Source organism: Tursiops truncatus, chromosome 12 (assembly GCF_011762595.2).
Source record: "Tursiops truncatus isolate mTurTru1 chromosome 12, mTurTru1.mat.Y, whole genome shotgun sequence".
Lineage (NCBI taxonomy): Eukaryota > Metazoa > Chordata > Mammalia > Artiodactyla > Delphinidae > Tursiops > Tursiops truncatus.
The window spans coordinates 15,103,544-15,131,543 of record NC_047045.1 but is presented as its reverse complement, the minus strand read 5'-3'; the positions used below and the strand labels follow the sequence as shown (position 1 = coordinate 15,131,543).

Genomic DNA, 28,000 nt, shown 5'->3' with positions numbered 1-28,000 from the left:
TATAGCCAGTATTTTATAATAACTATAAATGGAGTATAACCTTTAAAACTTGTGGATCACTATATCGTACACCTGTAACTTATATAATGTACAGCAGCTACACTTCAATTTAAAAAAAGTTAGGATTTTAATGTTATAAGTTAGTAATTATTCAAAGTTTAAATAGATTTATTCAATAAAAATATGTTGAGAGCTTACTACTGTGCTTCCCACCTTGTGCTAAATGTTTGGGACAAAACTGCTCCCCTGGGAATGTTCCTGATCTGGTGGGTGAGATGGTTGGATAAGTAAATTATTCCAGGGTGCCAGTGGTAAGAGTGACAAGAGAAATATGAAAAGGGGCTATAAAATTACAGATGGTTTGACCAACTTTGAGAAACTTGTGAAAGGAAGTTATTTTTAAGCAGGGTCTTGAGGGATGTGTAGGAGTTTGACAAATGAAAGGGAAGGTAAGGGTAGGTTAAGTTCTCATAGCTTATCTCCTGAGGGATTAGGTCCATTGTTAGCAAGATAGTTTGATTTTTCTTGTATCAATTTGCCAAAACACAGGTAATAATCCCAACTATCTCTTAACTAAATAAGAAGTGATATAGTACTCTTACCTGAAGGAAACTTACTATGGTTAGAATTCTGCAAAGGTGAGTAAGCTTGTGGTGGCTTCAGACTCTCGATGTCTACCTAATGTCACTCTCTTCTAACCATTTGATGTCAGCTCTGGTATTTCAGCTCTAGAATTAAGAAAAGAAAAAAGGCCTGAAAAGGCATTTAGGGCTGGTGTGTCTATAGTCTTTGATCATGGCAACTCTAATAGCTTTTTCTTTTAGGTGAGTCTCACAGTTTCTGCAGAACTGGAAATTGTCTTCACAAGGCCCCAAATCACCTCTTCACTGGCCAGTTCAAGTATGAGCTAAAGTTGAATCACAAGCAGGGAGAGAGAGTGGACTCAGATGCTGACTGGTCTTCGTGAGTGGGGAAAGCTGGGACTCACCACACTGGTTCAAGTGGCAACACGGTTGTTGCCTACCCAACCCGTTCTCCCCTCTGTTTCACCAATGGAGCTCCTGTCTGGTTCAGAGAGGCAAGGAGACCCGCTCAGCAGTATACTCTGACTAGTCTGGTCTACTCTAGGCCAATCATGTCAATCTAGTTCCTCTCTTGCAAAACTGGATCTCTGGCCTCCATTGAAGTTCAGAGTGGTGTGACCCTGTTAGGGCCAATAATGCACAAGGGGAAGTCTGCCCGCAGGTTTCTGGGAAAGCTATTGCTTCCTAAAAAAAAAAAAAAGACAAGATAGCTGGTGCCTGCCTTCACTGCTTCATCCTGCCTTGAATGCAGGTGTGATGCCTGCCACTGCAGCAGCCATCTTGTGACCAAGAAGCTTGCAGAATTTTTGCAGGGACATCAGCCCTGACATCATGTTGCTAACTGAACATAGCAGTTGCCTATGTCTAGACTTCTTAGCATGTGAGGAAAATAAACATCCTCCCTCTCTTAAGCTACTGTTGATCAGGTTTTCTACCAAGTGGTCAAGCAGCAGTGTGGTGGCCACTTAGAACGTGATGAGGTTGGCTTGCCGCACTTTGAAGGAGACATCGAGCCCAGGTGGATTTAGACAAGATCAGCGTGCGTCAGCTACCTGTGTCCCAGTCCCACAGGACTACACCAAACAGAAAGGGCCCAACGATGCTGGTGACATGAGCAGTGGGACACTCCGTTCGTGAGGACCACAACCAAGCAGTTTTAGAGTCTGCATCTGTTTCTGAAGACAGGGGACAGGTGGAAAGTCCCCTGGTTCCCAGGAGGCACGGGAAACTGCCTGTGGCATCTCCCACAGGTAGGGCAGTGGATGGAAAACAGCTTGGTGACATTTCCTGCCAAAACTGCCTCTCTTGCTGAGTTCCTAAGAGGATGACAGACATTCACCAAGACAAGTCAGGCTGCGGCTGGGCCTTGCCTCCGAGGCCTGTGGGAGGACCTGGCATGAGGGAACCACGGCAGAGCTGGCCTCCTACAAACTGCAGATAAAAGCCTTTCTGATCGAGAGAGTTCTCATCCCAAGGTAGCATGGGAAAAAGGACTTAAGCTTGTTAAAGGACACATGTTTTTCAGAAGAATAATATATTCTGTTTAGAGTTTTATCTTTTGCTGAAATATTTCACAGTGTCTCATAAGACTAATTACAAGGACATTTCCCTGCATGCAAAGGTAGTGTCGAAGTACATCCCCAGGCATTGGCAAGGACTGATTCCAAGGTCTTGAGTGTGTGTGTGTGTGTGTGTGTGTGTGTGTGTGTGTGTGCGCGCAAACATGTGTGTGCAGACGAAACATTAGCAGCGCACATCACAGAACCCCAACACACTGTATCAACCTGCTTTCTGCATCTGATTTTCAGAAGTGATGTGTCGTATGACATGTTCAAATTCATCCTCAGCCATACAAACTGGCTCGTCTCACTCTTATTTCTTAAATAAATCATACAGATGTTGAAATGTGACATTCCAATCTTAACAAGCCTTAAAAGAAACATTTCTATAGCCATCGCCTCTTCATGCCTGAAAGAAAAGCTCAAATCACTGCCAAAACAAAGCACAGGTAACAAGCCTTGCTCATTTTTCACCCTAACTAGCACCGCTTATTCATCTGTCACACCTACGACATCGGGAGATGTTACTGTTACTCATGATTCAAAATCTTCATAGCATATCACCTTAATGTCCTGAAGGAGAATTTATGATGTCTGTATATGACTCATCCTGGATATCCACAGGGAGATAAACAAGATGGGCTTTTTACTGCAGAGTGGAATAGATGCTCTTTGAGTTGGAAGGGAGCTAAAGATCTGAACCTCACCACCCCCCGTGGTACTGGTGAAGGCAAAGTAATTAACCCAAACTGTTACTGAACCAAACTGGGGTCCCCTGGCCTACACACAGTAAAGCCAATCTACTGACACCGGATTGTGGTGAAGGAAAGCACAGCGTTTACTGCAGGCACAGGTGCCAAGCAAGGAGTCCAGGGCAGCTGGTGCCTAAAAGACCCGAACTCCCCGAAGGCTTTCAAGGAAAGAGTTTTAAAAAGGGTGAGGGAGGGGTTTTGAGGGGGGGATGTGATGAGCTCATGGGCATTCTTCTGATTGGCTGGTGGTGAGGTAACTGGGGGTCAACATCATCAACCAGTCTGGGGTCTACGTGCTGTCGGTCAGCATACAGTTAACTTCTTCCACCTGGTGGAGGTTTTAGTATCTGCAAAGCAGCTCAAAAGATATGACTCAGAATATTTCTCCATAGCCCTTGAGGAGGAACTAAAGGTCCTTGACTTTGTTTAATGACTAAACAATTATTATTTTGTCTTGTTTGACTGTTTTCCTTTCTTTCTGCATTTTCTCACTTCTCTGATTAAATTTACTCTTTCACTAAAGTTTTTCTACAGACAAAAGGCAGGTGGAGGGCTTCCCTGGTGGCGCAGTGGTTGAGAGTCCGCCTGCCGGTGCAGGGGACACGGGTTCGTGCCCCGGTCCGGGAAGATCCCGCATGCCGCGGAGCGGCTGGGCCCTTGAGCCATGGCCGCTGAGCCTGCGCGTCCGGAGCCTGTGCTCCGCAACAGGAGAGGCCATAGCAGTGAGAGGCCCGCGTACCGCAAAAAAAAAAAAAAAACATGCTGAGTAATGTCAACAAAAATAATCAATAAACAATCAATAATAAGAATAGAAAAGAGATTTGAGCCAAACCAAGGAGTAGTCCAGGAGTCCACTTCCCAGATGACTCTGAGAAACTGCTCCAGAGAAGCAGGGTTTTCAGCACTTTTTTTTTTTTTTTTTTGTATACAGCAGTGTGTGTATGTCAATCCCAATCTCCCAATTTATCCCTCCCCCGCCCGCCTTCCCCCTGGTAACAGGAGAATCTTAAAGTTAAAATTAAAGTTATGGTGAAAGCCTTTCTTGGCTGTAGCCAGCTGAGGACAGCTGTGGCAGCCGGCAGCCCCAGGTAAACTTATCTCTTCACTGTGAAATGCCATAAATTTTCATTAGATGATCAATAGAAATGACATGATTGCTCAGGAGCTCAACCCTGATATTTAACTTTCCTCTCCTCGACCTTAACGAGGGCACATATCAGAGCCATGGAGTGGGGTGACATTTACGGCCCTACCACTCCGCTCTGTGATTAGACGCAGATCATTCAGAGGTTAGACTACGGGCTAGTGGTGAGGCTAACATGTTCTAAATGGCAATCGTGGTCATCACAAAACTTGCAATAAGAACAACAAACAATATCCTGTTTCTCAAGTTGCACTTCCCTGTGCCACAGTGGTGGTAGTTTGGAAGAAGCGTCTACTCTGTGCCAGGCCCGGAACCCAAGGGGGAAGGAGAGGAGGGACTTCTGGGACGATGAAGAAATAAAGACTATCAGAAGTTGGGGGAGGTAACGGGAAAAGATAAAAGTCACAGAACCTAAGTATGTTCGCCAGGGTTCTCCACAAAGGGTTAAATTAGGTCTTGTAAGAGAGCAATCTGTGAACTTCATCTTTTTTAAGTTTTTAGTCAATTTATAAAACTTGACTCTTAGCCTTTAGGTCAAGGTATATCCATGTTTTTAATTTTTAAAAATTTTTAATTTTTAAACGTTTATTATTTTTATTCGAGTATGGTTGCTTTACAGTGTTGTATTAGTTTCTGCAATACAGCAAAGTGAATCAGCCACACGTATACATATATCCCCTGTATAAAATATATCCATGTTTCTTAATCCCAATTTCCAGACAAAGGAGAAACCAACTAATTCAGAATCTCAGGTGGGATGTGTGCTTTACTGTGTAGCTGTAAAGGTTTCTCAGAGCTGTAAGAAGAGTGATCTATCCACAGGATGTTTGTGATAGCTGAGAGTTCTAATACCGTTATATCACGCTGCTGAACATCTGGGTGCAGACAAACTTCGTCATCCTTGAGACCATCTTTAGCTTTAGCAAATGTATCAACTGGTGAACCATCAGGCAAAAGCCACAGCCAATCTTTTAACTGCCAGGAGGGACCCTGAACCCAAACTGGTACAACCTGGTCTCCTACTCTTAAGAAATGTACTTAGGGACTTCCCTGGCAGTCCAGTGGTTAGGACTCCGTGCTTTCACTGCCAGGGCCTGAGTTCAATCCCTGGTCAGGGAACTAAGATCCGCAAGATGTGCAGCATAGCCAAAACATTTTTTAAAAAACAATTTTTTTTAATTAAAAAAGAAATGCACCTAAGGGTCTGGTTACTACTCCATAAGGAACTGGGACAATAATTGTCCTGCCCTCTGGCAGCATCCTCTCTTTCCTTCTCTGAATTATAGTTTTTCTCATTGGCAGCCTTGCTTTTGCTTTTCATCTGATGGGACACATTTCAGATCCTGTAGAAAGTCTTTTGCATTAAGCATGGTTATCAATGTGGTATCGCTGCCTGACTTAGGATGGTAGATGCTCGAGATCCTTTCTTCTGGTTTGAGGGAAGCCTGGCTTGAGAAATTGGTCTCGGAGCTGACCACGTTCAGGACCCTGAGTCTCATGGGCAGAGGCATCCTCCTCTGTTACTGGTTTCAGTGGCCTCCTGCGGGAGGTGGTGTAGCGTCAGTTTTGAAGCGTTGTGTTTCTTCTTTTCCTTGGACTCTTTCCTGGTCCTGTGTGTTTCGGGCAGCTGGGAAAGGGTACTTGGTAACACGGGATCCACAGGTGCTGTATTTGGGCCAGTCCACTGTTCAGGTACATTCCACCTCAGCATCCCCCAAACACCTCTGATTTAGGGCAGTTACATCATCATCTAGATCAGTCTTGATAGAGATCTTTTCTTAGCCTTAATTTTGACTTTGCAGCAATATTTTCCACAGACTTAGCTTCAGACAAAGACCTCATCTGTTCTGTTTGTACAGTCCATACTTTGGGCCAATCTCTCTTTTTTTTTTTAAGGATGAGAAAAATGAATGCTTGGATTAGGATTTTTTTTTCTTTTTTTATAATTGAAGTATAGTTGATTTACAATGTTGTGTTAGTTTCAGGTGTACAGCAAAATGATTGTCATCTATCTATTCTTTTTCAGATTCTTTTCCCTTATAGGTTATTACAAAATATTGAGTATATTGCCCTGTGCTATACAATAGGTCCTTGTTGTTTATCTATTTTATATACCGTAGTGTGTATATGTTAATTTCAAACTCCTACTTTATCCCTTCCCATTTTCCCCTTTGGTAAACATAAGTTTGTTTTCTATGTCTGCGTGTCTATTTCTATTTCATAAATAAGTTCATTTGCATCTTTTTTTTTTTAGATTCATAAGTGATATCATATGATACTTGTCTTTCTCTGTCTGACTTACTTCACTTAGTATGATAATCTCTAGGTCCATCCGTGCTGCTGCTATTTCATTCTTTTTTATGTGGGCCGATCTCTATCAAGGTTACCCACTCTTCATCTTCAATTCACAGCTCCTCTGCTTCTGCTAAAACTTTATCTGCTGCTCGTTTAACTTGAGCAGATCCCCAAAGACCTATTTCTAGGGGGCATGTCTGTCTATATTTGTTGATGTCGCTGTTTCACCACGAGATATCCAAGTTCGTCTTTCCAGTCAGGTCTTCTAACCATGGGAATATTTTCGGTGGCTGCAGTAGGACATGAACAGCAGGATGAGGTAGGTGCACGTTATTAAGTAGGAATAAGATAGACTCCAATGTGTGGGATTCTCTGGGTTGGTTTCCTTTCCAGTCTCCCAGACCACATAGTTGGTCTCGGCATTCTCGGGCTGCTAGAATGCCTGGCAGTCACTGTGTCGGCCTTCAGCACCATCTCCTGGGTGTTGTACTATTGCAGGAGGCTGAGCACATGTGTCTTCCCCTGGCATCAGCACCTCAATGAACCAGCAGTACTAACAGCTGGCCATGCCTATGATAGCAGCTGGGCCTCCAAGCGTCCCACACTGTGAGGCCTCAGAAAGCCACATGAGAACATCTTACTAGGCCTTTTCCCTCTTGATGTCATTTTTTTATAAGAGCAGGGTCCAAAGTGCCTATCTACAGCAATCACCTTCACTAAGAGGGGTTCTCCAAAGATTTCACACTTCACCTGTCTAAAACTGGCCTCTGGACGACCTGCTCATGTCCACCTAAACCTGCTTCTCTCACCTTTCCCGTCTTAATAAATACAGTCAGCCCTCTATACTTGTGAGTTTGCCTCTGTGGATTCAACCAACCGTGGATTGAAAATATTCAGAAAAAAAATTCCGGAAAGTTCCAAAAAGCAAAACTTGAATTTGCCACACTCTGGCAACTATTTGCATAGTATTTACATTATATTAGGTATTTTAAGTAACCTAGAGATGATTTAAAGAATACAGGAGGATGTGTGTAGATTATATGCAAATATCATGCCATTTTATATAAAGGATTTGAGCATCCTTGAATTTAGGTATCCGCAGGGCCACTGGGGGGTGCTGGAACAGATCCCCCCAAATAAGAGGGACCACTATAGTCCTACTCAGTTGATGAGGATCTTAACCAGAGTTATCCTTCATTTTTCTCTTGTTCCCACCCCGTATCCAACCCAGCCAGAAATCCTGTCTCTGGTCCAAACCCAGTCATCTCTGGGGAGGTTTTCTATAATAACCCCCTATGTGGTTTTCCCATTTCTATTTTTAGCGTTCCCCCCCAAAACACATGCACATAGTTTAGTCTTTAAACTATAGCCAGAGTTTTAAAAGGCAATTGGGATTGTGTCACTCTTTTGCCAATACGCTCTAAATGCACCGACCAACCCAAAGTCCTTCCTGGGGCCTCCATGCCCTGCACAACTGTGTCTCTAGGTGTCTTTCTGACATGATTCACATACTCAATCCCTTGCTCACTCTGCTTGCCACACTGGCTGGTTCTCACAACTCCCCTGCCTGTGTCTGCTCTTGTACAAGCCTGCCCCAGGTCCTTTGCACCTGCTGTTCCCACAGCCTGGAGCTGCTGCTTCTAGGCAGCCCAAAGCTGGATCCTCAATTCACCCACTTCCCTGCTCAGAGACACCTCTCCTCTAGAGAACTCTATTTAAAATGTCACTCCCATCACCTCATCCTTCTTTATTTTTTATCATATCATTTATGGTGACCCAGTATCAGATGGGAAAATTGGAACTTCAAACTGTCCTTATTTCTCTGTTTTTTCCCAAGGACAATTCTGCCAAAGGTAAAGATAATCCAGTGTACAAATAATGGGAACATCCATGTTCAGAAATTGACTGTAATTTGAACTCAGGTCCTGTTGCATCCCTTTGTGGCTCCCTGTGGACTGCTGTAATAACATTTTATAACAGTCTGCCAGACACAATTTAAAACTAAACTCTATCTAAGTTCTTTTCCCCTAACGTTTCTGAGTAACAATCCCAGCCCTGACCATGCAGAGGGTCTGCAGGAGGTGATTTACTGGAATGGTGTATACACCAACCTGGGATTGGTACAGTGGCATCAGTATCGTATTTGCCAAATTATGTTGCTAATGAGGACATTTCCAGGGAGTTTCAATGACAGACTCTTCATTTACTTCCAGAGCTACACGTCCAACTCCAACAGCCCCAGAAACAAGCTTGGTGACATCAGGGCATAAATCACTCTGCAAGTGGGCAAAGAAAATATGTCATGACTTACATTTGCCCCGTGTAATAGAAATTGAAGGAGAACGTTTATTATTTACTTACTTTGTTTCCTTTAGTTTTTAAAATTGTTCTAGTTGAACTATAAAACTCTACCAAATGTTTGGGCTTCCCTGGTGGCACAGTAGTTAAGAATCCGCCTGCCAATGCAGGGGACATGGGTTCGAGCCCTGGTCTGGGAAGATCCCACGTGCCACGTAGCAACTAAGCCCATGCACCACAACGATTGAGCCTGCCCTCTAGAACCCATGAGCCACAACTACTGAGCCTGCATGCCACAACTACTGAAGCCCATGCGCTTAGAGTCTGTTTCCGCATAGGACAGGCGACTGCAATGAGAAGCCCGCGCACCACAACAAAGAGTAGCCCCCGCTCAACACAACTAGGGAAAGCCCGTGCGCAGCAATGAAGACCCAACACAGCCAAAAATAAATAAACAACAAAAAAATAAAAAAACAAAAAGTCTCCACCAAATGTCTTAGACTGACCTACATAGCAGAGTGGAGGAATTTGTAGTGGCAGTTAGAAAACTTAGATTTGTTTCCAGCAATGTGTAAACTTGTGGAAGCAGCTTGCCATCCGTCTGTCCCTTATTATAGTGGAGGATAATACAGTCAAAAACTGTATTCCCATTTTCAGGAAATAACAAGTCCCATAGGCTTCCTCCTTTATAGGAAAAGAAACAGACAACTTAAAATATAAATAGAAAATACATTTATGGAACAAGAATTGACTGTCTACAAATCCCTATGTAAAGAGGGAGTTTCTCTAAAATTCTCTTTTTCTAAGTTTCCTGCATTTCTTCACGCATTTAGCCCACAAATATTTATTGAGCATCTACTATGTTCCACACGCTATGCTAAATAGAGCTAGGGCTAGGCAATGCAGAGGACAGACAGGGATGTACCCGTGTATTACTTTTATAATTAAGTTAGAAGACTATATTCTCTCTGATCAAAATACTCTTGAGTTTCATAAAAGTCTGAGGGGAAAAAGTAGAAGGGATTGTCAACATTTCAAGAAAAATCTTGTAAACTAACAATTCAAACGAACTGAATAGTTGGGTTGCATCTACATGGCTATGGGAGAATCAGATGGCAGGAGTTCAGAAAATATTTGCAGCTTTTGAAACTGGTCTCTGATACCCCTATAATAGTATTTATTTTAGCTCTGTGGTTTTTTGTAAATCTCTTTCATGAGGTTCTATGAACCTAGTGACCTCCCCATTGCCAGCGCCAGAGCCTCTGTTGCCAAGAGCAAGGCCCAGCAGCCCAGGAATGGTGAGGCCCGAGGTCTCACGCCCTATGGACGAGCTGCTTACTGTGCATTTTTGGAAAGCAATTTGCAAGAATGCATTCTTCATCTCACATGACATTCGTGGAAAACTTTACTTCAGGTCTGGCCTTAAAAAAATTGAAGATATTATGGGAAAAGAATTTGAAAAAGAATAGGTACATGGATATGTATAACTGAATCACTTTGCTATACACCTGAAACTAATAAAACATTGCTAATCAACTATACTCCAATATAAAATTTAAAAAATAATAAAAAATTGAAGATACTGATCATGGAACCTCTGATTCCCCTTTCTGTACCTTTCTCCTTCTAAGAGATAACCTCCTCAATTTCCTGACGCTTAATGTGTTTTGTCCACAGGCAAACCTGCTTCTTGGGAATGATTTTGATAGAGTCATTCACACCAAAGGTCAAATGTCTAATTCGTCTTTCTCCTTTTCCATAGGCATTTACGCTAACAAGATTCTTCACTTCAATCAAGGGGGGCTCACATCTGGGGGACTTCCCTGGTGGTGCAGTGTTTAAGAATCCACCTACCAATGCAGGGCACACGGGTTTGATCCCTGGTCCGGGAAGATCCTACATGCTGCGGAGTAACTAAGCCCGTGCACCACAACTACTGAGCCTGTGCTCTAGAGTCCACGAGCCACAACTGCTGAGCCCGCATGCCACAACTACTGAAGCCTGCGCACCTACAGCCCGTGCTCTGCAACGAGAAGCCACCGCAATGAGAACCCCGTGCACCGCAACGAAGAGTAGCCCCCGCTCACCGCAACTAGAGAAAGCCCGCGTGCAGCAATGGAGACACAACGCAGCCAAAAGTAAATAAATAAATAAATATTTTAAAAAAAGAGGAACCACGTCTGAATTTCTTGACCATGTTAATTGGAGACATAGAGTGACTTTCAGCTCTGATGTTCTGTGGTTCTAAATGTATAGCAACATTAAGGGGACAAAGAAGAGGTAACATTGCTGGTAAAATTCTTTGGGGAAAACCCTATTCTCTGTTTGTGTGATTTTCCTTGCATGTAACGAAACACCTAGCAGTATTTTAACCAGTAAAGTCATTTAATTACTCATGTAACAGGAAGTCTAGAGGTGGGAGTTTCAAGAGTGTGTCAGCAGCTCAACATGGCTTGGCCACTGCCTCAGTCTCTCTGATTGCCTTGTCTTCCCATCGCGGCTCCCCAATGGTCTGCTGTAGCTCCAGGCATCAGATCTACACGAAAGTGTTCAAAGAAGGAAGGGGAAGGGGAGGACAGAGGGCTGGACTCATGGGCCTTTCGCCCTCTGTCTGAGAGGAAGCTCTTTCTCAGAGCCCCCAGCATATCCCCTGACATCACATTGGCCAGGACTGCGTCATTCCGCCCCCTCTAGTAGCAAAGAGTTGACAGACACCAATCCTGAGTTATAGCCTAGGATTAGTCATATTGAGACCTGAGCAAAACTGAGATTTTGCTAGCAAGGAAGCAAGGGACAGTGCTGCTGGAAGGTGGTGCAGCTGGAGGGTGTCTACCTCAACCTCACAACCACAGCACCAAGGGGCTGCCCTGAGCAGGTCTATGGCCAGCTTTGAAAATACCTGAGTCAGACACCTGGGCTCTTTCCAATCCCCACACTTTCCAGTTTCTTTCTTGCTAATGTTCAGGTTAAGAGGGGAGGAGGTTGTGACAGAGAACAGACGGTGATGTTCTAAATTAAAACAGAAACGAGATGTTGTAGCATTGTGTTCAACTTGCCTGTTCTTATATGGTCTCATACTTTTAATTCTTTAACTTGAATTTACCCTGCTAACCGTCTTCTTCATTCAGATCTGCAAACTTGCTAGAAAAAAGCAATAGATTTTTTTTTCTTCTGGTGGGTCTACTCTCTCACCAAAATGGTCCAGAGATGATTATATTCAGTTTTATTTTCAAAATCTCCACTTATCAAAGGCTAGCATGCTTAGAAAACAGATGGTTCGATCTAAGGCTTCTTTTGTTGTAGGCAGGCTAATGTTTTAAACATCATGCCAAGATTTGATTTGAAATTGTAAAATTGTTGTTTTCCCAGACTGAGCTTGGGGTACTATCAAAATTCTCAGACAGTCTTCCTGAGGGGAAGGCAGAATTTGTGCATGAGGGCTAATTGAAGAAAAACAAGAATGTTTAAAGGACATATTTTTTTCCCCAAAGTAAAAACAGTTTTATTGATTCCAATGGAGAAAAATATCGCTGTTTTTAGGACATATGGTACCTATTGCATTCAACAGAAGATATCAGTTTATAAGTTCTCACTTCTTTTTTAGCGATTAAAATACTGATATATTAGTATCACTGTAAAGAAGCAAACAGATTCATCTTTCTAATCTTTCATCTTTTATAATTGGATAGAGTTTGAGTTCATGAAATTTGTTTATACACATCATTTCATGTTATCTTTCAATTAACCTGCCAAAAATATTATTATTTTCCCATTTATAGATGAGAAAACTGAGATTCAAAAAAAATAAATAAACATATAACTTTCCTAAGGTCACAGAATGTTAGCCATGGGGTTAAGGCTAAAATGAGATTGTTGTAGCCACTGCAGCTAGTGTGGCTAGTGTTACTAGTGCCTATCCTATGTCATGCACCATATGACACTGGAAATAATAAAATAATATAATCAGATCTAACATTTATTGAGCACTAGATGCCAGGCCCTGTCCTAAATATTTACATGCATTACTTCATTTAATCCTCTCAAAAAATCTATGAAATAGGAATTATTAAAATTCCCATTTTGCAGATGTGGAAACTGAGGTCTAGAGGCTTGGATAAGCGCCAACTGCTAGAAATACGGAGTTGCTGCCTCCTAATCACGTAACGAGCACAGACCTCTCTGTGCATAGGCTGCAGGAGCTGGCCACGGGTGACCTGGGCAGGCTGGAGGCACGTCTGGATGCAGTGGCTGCCATGATATACGGCTGCTCTTTGCAGCCCTGCTGCATTTTTTCATGACTCTCAAGTTGCCATGTTGCAAACCCAAGTCAAAGAAGCTGAAGCAAAAAAGGATGTCTTTGACTCATGGAATCCGAGCGACAGCTGAACAGCCAAACCACCCACCACGAGGACAGGGATGCTACTGGTCTCAGGCACCGCTGGAACCAGGTGAGTGTTTGCCGTCCCTCGCCTTTGTTTCCTTGTGCATTGGCTTCATTCTTTTTCACTACCGATGGCTTTTTTCAAATGGCAGGAATCTCAGTCTCCAATAGCTCATGAAATTCATCTTTTGACTTTCACCAACAGAGAAGGTCCGACTCTCTTGGGTCTAGTTGGAAAAAATTCCACAGAAGAGCTCTGATTGGCCTGGCTTATATAAGAAGCCATCCCTGGACCAATCAAATGTAGCCAAGGAGACACATCCTGTAAGAACATGTAAGAACTGGCATGCACAGTTGTGCAGTTTGTGTATTTCACACAGGTGTCTACCCAAAGGACACGTGGGGCTTGAAATCAAGCCAATACTCTGCTCACCAAGCCATGCAGCCTGGAGTAGGAACCTTCCCAAAGGAAGGGATGCCCTTTGTTTCTCTCAGACACTGGGGCTTGTCAAGCAGGGCACCCACTGGGCTGGATCCTTTTTTTTAAAAAAAAAAAATGAGGTATAATTGACATATATCATTATGTTAGTTTCAGGTATACAGTGTAAGGATTTGATATTTACATATATTGTGAAATGATCACCACCGTAAGTCTAGTTAATAACTGTCATAGCTATAAATTTTTTTTCTTGTGATGAGAACTTTTAAGATCTACGCTCTTAGCAACTTTCAAATATGCAATACAGCATTAGTAGTATAGTCACCATGCTGTACATTGCATCCCCGGGACTTATTTATTTTATAACTAGAAGTTTGTACCTTAAACCCCCTTCATCCATTTCACCCATCCCCTGCCCCTCCTCTGGCAACAATCCATCTGTTCTTGTATCTAAGAATGAACCCTCATCCCTTTTTTTCACACAACAGCATTGATTAGGTTTATGGCAGCCTTGTGTAAAGTATGACAGCTTGTAAGGAAATACTGTATTTGTGGATGGAGGAAGAAAAGGGAAGTATTAATTTCAGAAAAAGAGAAGATAATCAAACGATGAGGGAGAATTTAAGCCATTGGTTGTGCTCTAAGATTTCTTGCTTAGAACAGTGACTGGAAATAGAAATAGGAAACTATTTCTATTTCATGTAAAATTTTAAAACACAATTCCACAATTAAGTCATGGAAAGGTGATAAATAGAGGTTTTGATGTGAGCAAAACCCAGCTACCATTTTTGAGGTCTAACAGCACCTTGGGGAGTGGCTTGTTACTTTTCCAGGCAAATACACATCCGTTCAGAACTCCTCACAGAGTGGATTTCAATTAAACAGTTTCATGGTTTTTACATGAAAAGACAGTCTGACATCTCATAGAGATGCGTGATAGTCTGATAGTCTCTGCTAGCAAAGTGCTACAGAAAGCAGCTCTGGTTACATTAAAATGATATTTTTAGCACCAGGTTTGTGAGGCTGTAAAAGCTTTATTTTTTACACAAACTTAAGCTCTTTCTCATGGGTCAGGGCAAGGTTTTCTCTGGAATACGGTCATCCCACCTCTCCCCAGCAAGGCCAGCATGTTCTCTAAAGCCCTGGGCCATCTCGAGGTGATAAGACTGGGCACGTGTCTAACGATGGGCAGAGAGAGGCTGCGCTTGGGGGCATGACCAGCCCGCCTGGTTCAGGGCAGGCCAACCCCAAAAGCACCACGCCAAGGGTCCCTTGTATTTATTCTGGGATGACCAATTCCCAAGCAGTCATCTTCTTCCCAGATATGATCTCAAGAGTGTGAGCTTTGCCATCATCCCCAGGTAGAGAGCGGCAGGGGAAGAATCTGATATTTCGAGGCTGAAATAACAGACTGGCAGTTTCGTCCGCTGCAGTGTCTCCCTGTCTTAAGCAGATTCCGAATTTTAGACTCTCCGAGTCCGCTTCCGTTTTCCTTGGCCCCTTATCGTTCCTTGTTTTTTCTCCAGTTATCCTTCTTCGAGAGCCCAGACTTAGGCGTCTTTGATATCCCCACACCCTCTTCCGCTTCCCTTCTGCCTCTTGTCTAGGGGTCTGTCTTTGTTTGATTAAGTAGTCAGGACCTACAGAAAGGAACATCCGGGAGCATCGGAGGAGGAGAAAGTTGTACCAAAGCCACCTGGAGCAAGGATGGGTGGTACCCACCGCCCTGATTCTCCTTCTTGCCTTCATTTCTCTTATATCTCTATTTGCTTCTTAAACTTCACTCATCCTCTCCTCTCCGCTTATTCTTTTACCTCTCCTCCTTTGTCTTCTCTACCTGCCACCAAGCCGTCCTTACAGAATTGCCTCTGTTAGGAAAGCTAACAGCCCCGCTCAGCACATCTCAAATTTGATTATCGTTTGCTCAGTTAAAACCATAGACCCTTCAGCGAGGAACTCAAGAGATTTCCTGGGGGATGTGCGGGGTCCATGGCAACCATCAGGCTGCACACACACACTTGTTCTGCTGCCTTTCCCCGTGTGTCGAATCCTTTGGACCAGCGGAAGTCATACACCACGGCTGGTGGCGGAGAGCTTTAAGGGCCTGGAAAGAGGATGGCTTTAAGCAGAGGCCACCCAATGCATGCATTAAGCATGTAGATAAGAAATAAACATTTCCTGTTTTATGACACTGAGGTTCTTGGTCTGTTTGTTACTGCGGCTAATGTTGCAGCCTAGCTGTTACAGAACAGGACCTGATGACAACCAGGCAGACAGAATGACATGTTTCCTACTGAGTAACCCTCGTGGAACATTCGCAGCATGAAATTGCGGCTTGGAACTCGCTGAGTTCAGGAAGGGAGGCCAGCGACAGAGGCTTCTTCTGGTGCTTAGCATCTTTAGTTTTACTTATGCTTCAGACGGGAAAGAATGATACCAAATCAAGGACAGGCTGCTCTGGGATACCTTGTCCCCATTCCCTGTTCTCCGGCCTTCAGTAGAGGCTGGTGTTTGTTACTGGTGTCCCCCAGATGGGGCACTGCTCTCTCCTTTATTGGTTCTATGCCTGTTATGCTCCCCCAATACACTCATCCCAATATCAGAAAGGCTCCAGAAATTTCCCTGCCTTAGACCCTTAGCCCCAGAGAGAAAGAAAAATTTCTCTCCTAAGTTGCTTACAAAATCCTTCTTATCCCAGGCCTGTTTATTTCCCAAGATGACTGATTCTGGGAGCTGCTTCTCCTCTTGAGGAAACTCCATCCTCATCTTCATGTACCATGATCTGATCTATGGCTCCAACAAGACCATCACCCATTCTATCTATTGTACTAGATAGAATAAAACGGGCTTTGCTGTGGTAACAAACAACCCAAGATTTCAGAAGGATGGCTCAGGGTTCTGAAAAGGTCTTCTGTGTGGTCTGTGTACTGGTATTCAGGAAAACTTTGGAGTGTGTTTCTATAGTGTTTATTTTTTAGAATTAATTGAAATTTATTAATTCCAGGCATTTCCTATTTCTTGCCTGGAAAAATCCATTCCTTTAAGTGTCAATTTCTCTGTGAAGTTTTCCCTGACTCTGGGCAGGATGAACGTCCTCATTCTGGTAATTCCACAGCACCGTCCTCCATATCAAAATTACTGCATTATATTGTGACTTGCTATTTTTTATGTCTCTCAGGAAGATACCTTCCTGAGGACAGGAATTAGGTATATTATTCCTGTGTCTCTCCTAGTGCCCAGCATGGTACTTGGGATGTAGGAATAATACCATGCACGTCAACCACGTGGACGAGGGGCACTGAAAGGCATCGTCATTTCTCCATTCATTCTTGGGCTGTGCATGTGTGTTTCTGTGTTGTGGGGGTATGGAATATAGCTATATCTGTGTAGCATCACGTAGGAAGGGATGTGTCCAAAATGGTCCACAGTGAATCTGTCAAAATACTTTATGGGCTGAAATATACAATAGGCTTGAGAACTATTTTTGCAGACAATCACATCCCGAAAAGGAAGTGTGAGGTGCTTATTCGGCAGACAAGGCTTCCATATCCTGTAATAATAACCCCATGTTTACCTCTGCACCAGTGCCTTTATATTTATTTTTTTTAAGATTTTTTTTTAATGTGGACCATTTTTTTAAAGTCTTTATTGAATTTGTTACAACATTGCTTCTGTTTTATATTTTGGATTTTTAGCCACGAGTCATGTGGGATCCTAGCTCCCCGACTAGGGATCAAACCCTCAGCCCCTGCATTGGAAGGTGAAGTCTTAACCACTGGACTGCCTGGGAAGTCTCTGCCTTTATATTTAAAATCAGAACTTTTAAAAAAAATCTTTCTTTTTTCCTTAACGGCACATAATACACTGTTGTATCCTTAAACTGGCAGTTCGCGATAATTTTAGTAGAAAATAAAGGAAATGGTCTTTTTTTTTTTCTTGGTAGGGATTTCTAAGCCCACATGATAAATCAACATTTTAAACAAAGTTCTTCTTCTGAGTTCTCCTTTTCTGGTTTCACCTCTTATTTTATTTTTATTTATTTATTTATTCTTTTGGGAGATGAGCATGGTAAACCTTGTTGAAAAACAACAAAAAAAAGAGGGAGTGGCAGATTATAACTGAGTTATTACAGAATTGCATTGCTACATCTTTTCCCCTATTATAGGCAATGATATTTTGTCATTTGTCAACTCCTTGCAAATATCCTTCTTTTCCCCCACAAGTCAAAAATGTCTTCTTTAGGGCATACAGGATAAGTTGTAATAACACATTTGATAGCTCTAAATAATTCTCTGCTATCAATGTACACAGTGAATGTTATTAATGGGAGACTCTTTGCATGGGCCCTGAAAATAGCCAATAACTCAACTTGTCAGCGTTTTGATAACTACAGCCTTCAATTTAACATGAAGAAATATCAGATTCAGTTTAGCAGTTTCAAAAGCAATGAATACAGATGATGAAATTTCTTCTTTCAGGCAAAGAGACTGCAAATTATTATACACAGACACTTATTTCTAATAATGTCATTTCAATTTACTTCTCAGTTGCCTGATATTAGAAGTATTTGCCCGGGAATTGGATGAAAATTTAATCATCATTTCAGAGCTCCAGGCCCATCTCAGGGGCCAACTGAACATCTTATCAGCAACTGAGCGGCAATGCTATTTATCCCTTTCCTATACTTTATTTCCTTTTTCTTCTTACCTTCCAAGTTTATTTCTTTTTTTCTCTTTAAATTTTTATTGGAGTATAGTATAGTTGATTTACAATGTTGTGTTAGTTTCTGCTGTACAGCAAAGCGAATCAGTTATACATATATCCACTCTTTTTAAGCTTCTTTTCCCACATAGGTCATTACAGAGTATTGAGTAGAGTTCCCTGTGCTCTACAGTAGCTCTTTATTAGTTATCTATTTTATGTATAGTAGCATGTCCAAGTTGATTTCTAAACATCCCAGAATTAGCTCCCTTTCAGATGGGAATTAACCATGATGTCAGGGTAGTTGTCACCTGGGTGTGGCTTGTCCTTCCTTCCATCCTTATTCCCTTCAAGACTCAGATGAGGCCTCCTTCTAAAAACACCCTTCTTCCCCTCCAGACACCCTCATTCTGGGTGAATGGGAAGAAGCAGATATCCTCAGGTAGCCTAGCATCGAGCTGCCGGCAGGAAGGGCTGCAAGGCTACCTGTCACCTGGAATGGGCAAACTTCCATGACCGGGATGCTCTTCTTACCAGCAAGGCCATTCCTCAGACTGGAAGGCCATCCAGTTCCCATTGTCAGGCCATTGGTAGGTGCCACCTGCTCCCTCCCAACAAGATCCGCTGCAGAGGGTGTGAGGTCTTGCTTGCAGAGTGCAACTCATGCTTCTCCAAGACGTGGTCAAAGCTAAGAGACCACATGCACATTAATGCTCCCTTCCTATAAGATTCCCCAGTCACCTGCTTGAGTGAGCACCAAGTACTGTTTTGTGTATGGGGTTCATCCCACACCTGCCTTGATACTCAGTTTCCCTCCTCTGTGCTCCCGTGTTCCCCCTACTTCCCTCCCATACCAGCCTCTAGTATCACTCTCCATGTGCTCCTCTGGTGATGCATTCGGTCATGGGCTCCCTGAGGGCAGGAACTTCATCTTCTATTTCATCGTATTCAGAGAGCTTAGCATGGTGGTAGAAAGTGCTCAATAAATAGCTCTAAATGAATGGTTCAATGGTCAAAAATGATGGACAACAAGATCAGAGAAATGTTGGCTTGGGTACTTCTTTTTTACACTTAACAGATTTCTTGCGTCTATTTTCTTCTTTTTTAAAAAAATTTGTGTTGGAGTATAGTTGATTTACAACGTTGTGTTAGTTTCTGCTGTACAGCAAAGTGAGTCAGTTACACATATACATATATCCCCTCTTTTTTTAGATTTTTTTTTTTCCCATATAGGTCATTACGGAGTATTGAGTAGAGTTCCCTGTTCTCTACAGCAGGTCCTTATTAGTTATCTATTTTATGTGTAGTAGCGTGTATATGTCAATCCCAGTCTCCTAATTTATCCCTCCCCCCACCCCTACTGCCTTTTCCTCCCTGGTAAGCATAAGTTTTGTTTGTTTTCTACATCTGTGACTCTCCTTTCTAATGGGATTTTATTTTGCCTCTAAAACCAGCTCTGATGTAAAAAGCAGGCTCCCTCTTGGGGATGCTGCATTGTAGCAAGGACCAGTGATGTGCCGGTAAATGTTTATCAATGTAGCTGATTTCAAGTTACCAGCGTGTTAGCGCTGAGGGCAGCCTTGGGGAGAGAGACCCAGGAGCACATCATTCTGTGGTACTTCCGTTATACAGCTACAATGTAAGAAAATGACCTCAAGAGCATAGATAACAGTAAAATGTAGTGGCTTTTAAAAAAATTACCTCTGTTTCTAATATAATCTATTTAATTGTATTTTAATATAATTTTTAGTAATGAGTGTAACAACTGGCTTGCAAAATCCCTGATCATTTAATAATTTTTTCCCATGATATTATAGGAGCTGACTTCAGACACCATTGGATAGGACGCTTTTCTCAACCTGCCTTCAGTACCCAAAGCTTCCCCATCCAGCCTTGAACCCACACAGGATCGCTTTGACCACTTCTTTGCTAGTTTCTTCAACCGGGAACATCTGTTGTTTGACTGGAATGACTAGCTGTTTTGGTTAGTGGCAGAGAAGTACAAAGGTCTGTAAGAAAGAGTGGATAGACCAGAAAGAAGATTGGGACATTCCTTAACTCCTCAGAACCTAGAAACGTTTACTAAGTATTGTATCTTGAGTTGCAGGTGAATAGCCTGCTTCAATTGAATATTCTCGTAGTTGGGCTCCATAGGCCATTTCTATGCCTCGCCACCTCCAAGTCCAGCTTGATTTCAGTCACTCATTTTCTGGCCTATATGTCTCCTTCTCAGCCTTCCTGATTGTGCAAAAAACCTTTGAAATCCCAATTCATACCGGAATTGTCTCTTGACTTTTGGGTGAAAGGTGATGATTCCACCACCATTACTCCTCTGCTTCAGCCCCCACCAACCAAATCCAATTTGCTCTTTTGTTTAAAAAAAATAACATCAAAAAACATGTACGGGCCTTGATTTTGTGAATATTTTATGAATGTATTGGCTATTCGCATTGCCCTGTTCTTTTACAAGTCCCTTTTAGACCGCCTATTCTTGATGGGCAGCGCTCGGAAATCACACCCATTTAGTTTTCTTTGCATCTCACTTAGCAAAGAATCATGAACAGCTTTCTAAATGCCTTATCATAGCTTCAAGGATGGGGACGTTTATGATGAACTGATTGATAGGTGTAGAATCATGCTGGTGAGTGACAGTATATGAAACGATCAATCTATCTTAGAGCAGAATCCCTCATTGAAGAGTAAGATATGGTGATGATAGGAATGCTTTCAAATTTCTGGCAGTCTCCACATCTTAGCACACTATGCCTGCACCATAGCCTATGCAGAAACTGTGCCAAGCCACACTCTCAAAAAATCCACAATCATTGTGTCTTTCTTTAAATGTCTTCTAAGTTATGAATATATAACGCATAAACAAGTTCTAGCTATTTTGCGCATTAAGAGTAATGAAACAATATTTCAGTTGCCTTATCCTCGGAAACAGAAACAACAGTTAGCTTTTATTTCTAAATGTTTAATTCATCACCACAACCATCATCATCTGGACTACAGATGGCAGACATACTTTCTGGAACACTATTTCGAAGTAAACAGCGTTTCCTTGAACGGTTTTGTAAAGGGAATACACAGTATTTCTATTCCTCTCAGCTCTTCTCTGCATTTTGCCCAAGTTTACAAGCATATTTGGGATGAGAATGAACTCACTAAAGAACGAGTGTATTCTGTCAAATTGAGTTAAGGAGAAAACCTAAACTGAAGACTAGAGGAAAAATCCTTTTAAAGAGGCTCTTTTGGTTGGGTTGGGTTTTTTTGTTTGTTTAATTTACATATAGCTTACTCAGTCTTTTTGTGTCATTTCCATTCCTGTTTTCTTTGCTCATAAACACCTGACCAGACATAATTCACTTAATTAACAGCTCTCTAAGTAGATTGAGTTTGCTGCCTTAGGGGATAGACACCAAAGCCCAGAAACTCCTGAGTTGGCTGGAAAGGCTCCAGAAGTGTGTAATCACACACTTGGGCTGAAGAAATAGAACAGACCGATATGCAAATGACAGAAGCAGAGACTGAGGCCACTGGGGGCAGGAGAGGAGGGAGACAGGAGGTGAGTCTCCCTGTCTTCCACGTCTGAAAGGCTGGCTTTAGATATGATATTTATGAACCCCGGTGATACGCACAGATCCAATGAGCTCAAAAATCAGAGCAGGCAGATGTTAGTAAAGCCAGCTTATTGGAATTTCTGGAACCAATAATCTCAACCATTTGACATGAGCCTTTAGTCATTGGAGTATGAAACATAAACCAAAATTGTATAGAAAAATAAAATAAATAAAATGAAATGGCTGGAAACCATCAAATTACGGAATTCACTGTGCTTCCAGTAATTTACACCTGCCTATAGCATGAGTACTGAAGTTCTATTTCTGAGGTTTGCTGCTAACAATGTTGGTTTCTGGGCTGCAACATAACTGGGGCAAAGGTTGCTGGGGACCCTACTGAATGAGCTGGCTGTGTCCTTTTAGAAAGCAATTCCATATTTTGTATGGCGGAGGTTAAAGTGGGACAGGTGCCTTGGGGGCCTGAAATGTTTATGACTGTTAATTACAGATTGTCATCAGCATTTTATGTCCTTCTCTATATTTCTTTGCTCCTAGGTCGATCTGATACTTGAACCAGAGGGAAAATTAATATATTTTTAAAGACAGATAGCACCACCTAAATTATCACCTGCCGCGAACGGTCAGATGTTGCTGTATGTTACCTTTTCTCATGTCGGCCCCCCAAAGCATCCCGATTAGATAGCTCAAGCTCTGCTTCTGACTCAGGGAATCTTACAAACCTGACTTCATTTATTTAAGCATCTGCTCTGGGAAAAGCACAATGCTAGGCAATGAAAGTAACAAGCTACAAAACTTTGAGTAGAAAAAGGAAAAAGATGTGTAGAAAAACAAATTATACTTTGCAATTTTGCAAAGAATTAAGCGTGGGTAAGTACTCCTGGCCTTGGAGGAGGGCTAGAACCACAGTCCTTTTGTTTGGCCCACTTGTTTTTCTTTTTTTAAATCGATTCAATATCTTACAATTAGGAGATTACACACACACACTCAAATTTTTATATTTCTATATTCTCTTGAAAACATCAGAAAGTCTGGGCTAGTATTACCAGAGGGCCTCAATCCCCCAGGTCTGAATAGTGATCCTTAGATGGCCTTGAGCTCTCCAATTCAAGACAGTCTCCCCAGTCCCTAGGGAGTAAACGACTGGTCCCGTTCCAAGCATGGCTCCTCCTTTGTATCCTCCCTGCCTGGACAAGGAGACATTTGCATCTCTGTCTTTGAATTCTTCACAGAAGTTGTCCTAGAGCCTCTACTAAAACTGTGTGACATAAGCACATCATTTATCCTCTCTGTCTTGTTTCCTCACCTTCTAATAGAGGTAATAAATAGCATATTTGATTGTTTGCTAATCCAATTAATGGAAAAGAATGAATTATATGAACAATGAAGAAAGATTTATATGCTCTGCTGACTGGACAAGAGACACTAATAGCAGTGAAGGTAACCTACAATTCATAGCACAGTTCCATCACTACAGAAAGCTTCCTTGTCCCAGTTTTCAGACAACCTCCCCACCCCTGGCCCCATAACCAGGGGCAACCGTGTCCTGACTTTTGACTCATAGCTTAGTTTTACTGTTCTAGGGTTTAATATAAACAGAGCAATATACTGTTTACCTTTTGCGGATGCCTCCTTTCAGTCAAAGTATTATTTTTGAGATTACTCGATGTTGTTGTATGTGTGGAATGGGATAGTGGTGAAAACAGCCTCCTTATGACCCGCACTTTCCTGTACTTTGTCCCTTTATAATGTAAAATTGCTACCTCTCCCGTCAAATGACAGGATTTACATCCTACCGCATGACCCTGGGCTGCTTTTGTGACTTGACTGACCAACAGAATGGGACGGCAGTGATATTCTTTGACTTCTGAATCTAAGCCTTAAGAGATCTTATAGCTTCTACGTTATGTACCAACAGTCAAATAAAGAAGTCCAGGCTGTCCTGCTAAAGACACAGACTGCATATAGAGAGACAGAAGCCCTAGAGGATGGGAAGACCACCTGGATAAGGGGGCCACATGGAGGCAGGTGCCTGGACCACCACCAGCATCAAGGCCCCAGGAGGTGTGTGAGGCTCTCTTGACTCTCCAGCCCTGGCCAGGCAACAGCTGAATACAGATGCAGGAGTCAGCCTAGGCAAGGCCAGCAGAATGCCACTCCCTCAACCCACGGAATTGTGATAAATAATACATTGTGGTTGTTTTAAGTCACTGTATTTTGAGGTGATTTGTTACATAGCACCATAGACGATGATACACAGTGGTTTGTTCCTTTGTTGAGTAGAATTTCACTGAATGGATATGCCGCCATATAACTTAGCAATTTAGTTCCTTAACTGTTTTTCTCTTCTGGTTTTGACAGGTATGGAACCAGTTGCCATGAAAATTCTTGTACAGGTTTTTTTTTTAATGAATATATTTTCATTTCCCTGGAAGTTGAATTGCTTAGTTATATGGAAAGTATATGTTTAAACTACTGAATTGTTTCCCAAAGTACTTATCTTCATACATTGCCAGCAGCAATGTTTGAGAGTTACATTTGTAACCCTCCCCAATACTTAGTATTGTCAGTTTTTTCAATTTTAACTATTCCAGTTAGTGTAAATTATGCTTTTGATTTGTATTTCACTGATGTTTAGCATCTTTTCATGTGTGCATTGGCCAACTTTTATAATTATATAAACATAATAATTTACATTTATAATATAATTATAATTATATTGTGAAGTGTGTTTCAGTTTTTGCAGTTTTTAAAAAAATTCAGCTCGTTTTCTATTACTCACTATAGGAATTCTTATATACCTTGGGTATGACTCTTTTATGAGATATTTGTATTGCAAATATTTTCTCCCAGCTGTGGCTTGCCTTTTTATCATCTTAATGATAGCTTTTGATGCATGGAAATTTTGTGGGGTTTTTTAGGGGTTTTTTTGCGGTACGCGGGCCTCTCACTGTTGTAGCCTCTCCCGTTGCGGAGCACAGGCTCCGGACGTGCAGGCTCAGCGGCCATGGCTCACGGGCCCAGCCGCTCCGCGGCATGTGGGATCCTCCCAGACCGGGGCACGAACCCGTGTCCCCTGCATCAGCAGGTGGACTCTCAACCACTGCGCCACCAGGGAAGCCCCAGAAATTTTGTATTTTGATGGACTATGTTTTATAATGATCATTTTTTGTCTGTCTATGAAATGTGCCATCTCTAAGGTCACAAAGATCTTCTATGTTTTCTTCTAGAAGATTTTGAGTTTTAACTTTTAGCTATATATATTATTTATATTGAAAACATACATGTATGTACATGCCGAGTAGTCATCTGCTTCTCTGATTGAACCCTAACAGTTACACAGCTCAGGCACCAGGGAAGCTTATATAGCAGCTTAGACCTGGAGCATAACCTCCTCCTTTTCTCAATTCCACTTACAATTTCTAGAATTTTAGGTTAATTGGGTGATAGCGGTACACCTTTTGGCTTCAGCTAGAGGGAAGTTTCCCACGTGCATATGTTAGGTTGTTCTGTTCTCAGTGGACTCCTAGCCCCTCATCTCTCTTCATGTGCTTAGAAATGGAAACACTAATTTTCTCTACAGTTTCTTTGGAGTGTAGCTGTCTTAGTCTGTTCAGGCTGCTGTAACAAAACACCATAGACTGGGTAGCTTATAAACAACAGAAATGTATTTCTCACAGTTCTGGGGGCTGGAACTCCTAGATTAGGGTTCCATCATGGTTGAGGGAGGGACTTCTTCTGGGATACAGACTCTCCTTGTTTCCTCCCATGGTGGAAGGGAACCCAGTTTACAAGGGCAATAATCCCACTCTTGACGATAGAACTCTCATGACCTAATCACCTCCCAAAGCCTGCACCCCCTAATACCATCACCTTAGGGGTTAGGATTTCTATGTATGAATCTGGGGGGGACACACACATTCAGACCATAGCAGAGGCCCTTTACACATCAGTAACTATTTGAACAGCAATCAGGTGTTACGAACTCAAGAAACTGAGGGTTTTAAATTATGAATTTTATGTGTTTTAAACACAAAGCTTTGGAGAAATAAAGGAAACAGAAGATAAGCCTTCTTTTCTCATCCCAATCACAAATCAACGCGTTCGCACCGTATATGGGAAATTATTATAGCATATTAGCCTTGGGGTTTAGTCTAATGGTTTAGTTTGATTAATGAATGGAATTAGTTTGGAAAAAATATATCAAGGTTGAAGGCATCTGTTTTATAAACAGAAATGCAAGTGAACTTCTTGTTCCACAGACCTGGGGTGCTGTGGAATCATTCATCATAGCTGTCTTCCCTACAGTTATGGGTTCCCAGCAAATGCTGGCATTCCAGGTCTGCATTGTCCAAAAGCCCATCCCTCAGATATTAAGAACACAGCTCACGCTGATTACAAAACCCAACATATTTTTATGTAGCTCGTCTCCTGGGAAAGAATTTTTTCTAATTGTTTAATACAATTTTCTTTATTGCTAGCCACTAGGCTTCTGTCTTAGCTTAACAAAAGACAGAAAGAGGAGTTAGAAGGTAAGTCATTTTTCACATAAAGAACAGCCTAGAAGCATTTATAAATGGGAGCAACTTAGACATATCCCTTCCCCTGATTTACAGCAAAAATCTGGAACACCTGGATTACTGCCTCTGCAGCTGTTCTATGCTTTTTGATTGTCTATTTCCCAGATGAAGGAATCAATAAACTCAAATGGAATTCAAATGGAATAAATATCATTGCCTGAATCACTCAATTCCACACAGCTTCCTGAGGATTACGTGTTAAATGGTAGCCTTTTGTCCTAGAAAAGAAAGTTAATCAAACTGTCTTGCAGCTCCCCGGCAAACTATCTAGTTTGTTCCCAGAGCATGTCTTACACAGAAGTAAAAATGGTTTGCCAGTTCCCAAGCTCGTGGCATTCAGCAAATCTCTCCAGGGACTCCACATTTTAAAATATATGTCTTTCCTTGAGCAGTCTTTTAAAGCATTACTTCGTTCCTTCAAAAGTAACCAAAACTTTTCCCCTTTTCACTCTTCCTAGGCCTGGCATGATCAATGACTCTTCAAATATGAAGGGGTATTGTTTATCATCTCAACAGAGACTGCACGTCACTGTAGTGAATCTGTTGGTTCTTTGCCAGTTATGCTGTGAGGTTAAAATGCCCAAGACTTAATGAAGCAAGTGGCATTATTGTACTCGTATTTGAAGTCTGAACAGAGATATTTTCTTTCTAGGGTAATTCTAACAACTCATAATTAAATGTCAGAGTACTAATGAAACACCAGAAAATTTAAAAATAAAATGAAAAGAGAGGGAAAAACTTTAGAGGTCAACCTTTAGCTTACAAGAATCTTAGGTCCATGTAGACGTTTATAAAGGTTTACAAAAGTTTTTCCAAACAAAGCTGAACATTCAGCACATACGTTACCTTACTGAGCATTTGTCTTCTGCCTAGTTGAGATCTTAAGTACAATTACTCTCAGTTTCCCCAGGGAAATCACTTACCTTCGTTCCAGACTGTTCGGTTGCCGTAGGCTGGGTATAGGTGAGACAGGCTGGGACCTGGGACCTGGGACCCTTTGCTGCAATGCTTGCACCTGGACACACGTCTCCTTGAGCAACAAAATACAAAGAAGCTATAAGGGACTAAAAATAACTGCGTGCATGCACAGTTGGGGCAAATTATGGACAACAAGGTACAAAAAGACCAAAAAAACCCCAACTGTCACTTCTGAAGAGCTGGGAGCAAAAACAGGGTACTGCACTCAACACCACCAAACGGGTGGGCAAACCACTAACCCACCCCTCTGGTCCGACCCCTGGACATACCCCTACCCTCACCCCATATAAGGAACAAGCTTGCCCCCCGATGCCACTTGGTGAGCGAGCAAGGGAACCTGTTACTTGTTCTCGTTCCCCCCTGCTACAGCAGGGGCCCCAGTAAAGCCTTGCCTGAATTTCTTGTCTGGCCGCTAATCAATTTCTATTCATTGGGGAAGGCCAAGAACCCTGGTGGGTATCACAGGGAGGAACTGGACCTGTTAATGAATCTGTAGTCTTCTCTCCTCCACGTAGCACCACAGAAGTCAGGACAGATGCTGACGTTTATCACCCAACCAACAGACACCCCAGGGTCAGCACAGATACTCCCAGTTGGGAGACTCATTTCTGTGGCTACACAGTCATGGGGAGGTCTCTGTGAGAGGGTTACCTTTTCCAAAAGCGTCGGAAAATGAATATGAGAGGAAAGAACTAATCCCGTCCAGCACAA

General features: G+C 42.2%; 1 long non-coding RNA gene and 1 pseudogene across 1 annotated transcript; both read right to left on the bottom strand.

Annotated features, from left to right (window-relative positions):
- Positions 1-27,986, bottom strand: LOC141275985 (uncharacterized). Its single transcript, XR_012324707.1, has 3 exons — positions 27,941-27,986; positions 27,235-27,341; positions 1-728 (listed from the first exon to the last, which is right to left on the bottom strand). It is a non-coding gene; the product is annotated as an uncharacterized lncRNA (long non-coding RNA).
- Positions 4,775-6,172, bottom strand: LOC101336595 (parafibromin pseudogene; annotated as a pseudogene).
- Positions 27,987-28,000: the final 14 nt, after the last annotated feature.